The following is a 3,230-nucleotide window of genomic DNA, read 5'->3' as shown; positions in this document are numbered from 1 at the left end:
ATTTGTGAAGAACTCCTATAATGGAATTGTTTTGAGTGTAGTTTGTGTAAAGCAAGAGAAAAAGAACATGTCATGAAGGCACTCTACCCTCAAAAAAAAAAATCACTAGGAAAGTTGCATCTACAACAAAGATTAAGCAAGAAGCTCTGAACGTTGTATTTTGTTTGCTTAGAGAAATCAACACCAGTATCAGCATAAATTGCAGCACATGATTTGTGCATGACATTTAGGGCAAAGGGGAAGAACTTTCAAAATCTCCATAAAGTGGCGGGGCAGGGGGTGGTGGCAGAGAAATCAGCAGAAATTTGCACAGAAAATCCCTACAGAGTCATTTTTCATTTTAGGTAGGCAAACAAGTATCACCTTGTTATTTTTAATTTTTCATTTTTCATGACTAAAAATGCTTAAAGAAAAGAAACACTTAACTTCCTTTTAGGAAATTAAATAAATTTTAGATGCAAAAATCCAATTCAGTGCTTGTTCATCAATTCTAAAAAAATAATATATATAAAATAAAAATATATATTTACAATATATATAAAATCAGCATTTTTTTAAATGATTACTTTTAGCTTCTATAGTATGCAATACAAAGAGACAGTTGACTAAGCTGCAAGTTATATTTTTTTTTCTCCTGGCACTGTAACACATAACCAAAATGGCAATCAGCAACTTCTGATAACTACATTTTAAAGACCCAAATCTAGCTGCTAGCACCCCAGCATTTGCTTTGCAATGTTTATTAAAATATTTTCGTTTATATACCAGCTATGTGTTTCCCCACATTAATCATGACAAACTAAATAGAACAATTAAAGGAATTCACTACAGACTAAGTTTCCAAATCCTTCAGTTGTTCAGTGCCTTTTCTCTAGACGCTCTCCAGTCCAGACAGCCTTTTATCACTGTGAAGAGCAGAAGGTGGCCTGGAACTGCAGCAGAAGGCAGGTAAGCACCCAGTGGCAACTGCACCATCTTTCAAAGACCTACTCGTGATTAATCCATGTTTACAGTGGTCACACCAGTCCTTTTAAAGACCCTGCTGTTCCCCGTCAGAGCGCATATCAAATGACTCCAGAGACACAGGTCACAAATTTCAAAAATGACACAGAAGCTCAAGTTTTGTAAGAGCAAACCACAAAAACAAAGACTCTTTGCTTCCAGGTGCTCCTTGCTCTAGATAGCCCTGTGTTCTTCAATCTGTCTTTTACACTCTACTTTCTTTACCAACTATTAGCATACTTACAAAGTCAAAGTACTTCTAATAATTTAAATCTTTGCATTTGCGCACTTCTGAGTGGAGAGATGAGCTTGCAAACAACAAGTCTCTGTGTTTGCATCCAGTGCTGTGACATGACGAACATGCTGTAATTACAAGGCACAGATCAGAGTAAAGATGGGCATATCATATTGTCCTGGTTTCAGCTGGGATAGAGTTAACTGTCTTCCTAGTAGCTGGTACAGTGCTATGTTTTGAGTTCAGTATGTGAAGAATGTTGATAACACTGATGTTTTCAGTTGTTGCTCAGTAGTGTTTAGACTACAGTCAAGGATTTTTCAGCTTCTCATGCCCAGCCAAGGCACCTGACCCAAACTGGCCAACATTGTATTCCATACCATGTGACGTCCCATCTAGTTTAGGAACTGGGAAGTGGAGGGGTGGGGATTCGCTGCTCGGGGACTGGCTGGGGGTCGGTCGGCGGGGGGGGAGCAATTGCCCTGCGCATCATTTGTACATTTCAATCCTTTTATTACTACTGTTGTCATTTTATTAGTGTTATCATTATCATTATTAGTTTCTTCTTTTCTGTTCTATTAAACCGTTCTTATCTCAACCCACGAGTTTTACTTCTTTTCCCGATTTTCTCCCCCATCCCACTGGATGGGGGGGGAGTGAGTGAGCGGCTGCGTGGTGCTTAGTTGCTAGCTGGGGTTAAACCATGACACATATTGTATTGTTTTTTCTCAATCCTTGTAAAGTATAAGGGAAACATCCTGCGCAGATGTAATTTTTTTGTAATAGTTATTAAAAAGAAAAAAAACAATCTGTGAAGAGTAGTTGTAATATTCAGTATCATTATAAAGCTGTACTGCAATAGTAATGCACTGTATGTACGTATTCACTATAGGGCCGGAAAGAGATCTTTGTATTAAACTGCCAGATGTAAATCAGTTATATTCAGGATTTTTAAAAAAGTTAGAGACAATATTTTAGTGATTTTATTTCTTGAACATAAGAATCACTTCAAGTGTTATGTGTGAACTATGCGAGTACAAACCATGCCAAGCATAGTGGCCTGCCCACCATGCCTAGTTGCACTACAAATTCACTTTGAGGTGCAGTCACTTGGTATGCACTATACAGCTGCTGGATGTAACATCTGGACTGCGTTATGAATCTAGGCCATAGCCATTGTTTGAAATCAACTTGGTTAACCTCGTGCAAAAATTCGCAGGGAATTCCTTTATTCAGCTACTCAGTTTGACCTGTTCCAGTGTAATCCAATTTTGCACCCACATAACGTACATGTACACAGAAGTCTGCAACCATTGAATGCAACCTGTTTCCTTGAAATAATTTTTTGTTCACTTGGCAAAACTTTACTGTAAAACAAGCTCGAATTAGACTTTATCGCTAGTAGAGTTTACCAGTCTAGTTAGAACACCAGGTCATCCAACTTTAGATATAAACCCCATGCCAAAAGCGTGGGGTTTTTTTGAAGCAGAGCTTACACCCATGCCTCCAATGAAATTTTAAGTTTTGACAATACACCTTGACCCTTCACTTGGATGTTGACAGCACCTACATATCATTAGCAATTATCCACAATTTTAACAACTGCTGCCAGTGACAAGAGTTCTAGTGAAAACTGGGCTTTGTTACTGGTATAGACACAAAGTTTGCAACAACGTGACATGTGGTTAAAATTTGTGTTACCCAAACAAGGCAGTAGCAGTTTGCCGCTGCCAAAGACCTCAAGGTAGGCCAAGACTGATAATTACCATTTTTCAAAATTGTTAACACAGGACAACTTCCATTTGACTTTTCTCAGAGCTTTCACACAGAAAAAAAAAAAAAATCCCACAGAAAAACATTCAACCTTCTCGTGACCATCCCACGGACCAAGATCCTGCAAAGGTTCCCGCCTCACCGCCGCGCTCCCGCCTCACCGTTTCGACGCCCCGAAGGTGTCAAAGCGCGGGCGGAAGGAGGGGGCCCGCCGGGCCGC

This window comes from Haliaeetus leucocephalus, unplaced genomic scaffold (assembly GCF_000737465.1).
Source record: "Haliaeetus leucocephalus isolate CR32 unplaced genomic scaffold, Haliaeetus_leucocephalus-4.0 Scaffold0, whole genome shotgun sequence".
NCBI classification, from domain to species: domain Eukaryota; kingdom Metazoa; phylum Chordata; class Aves; order Accipitriformes; family Accipitridae; genus Haliaeetus; species Haliaeetus leucocephalus.
The sequence above is the reverse complement of the archived record's forward strand: the minus strand, read 5'-3'. Positions refer to the sequence as shown.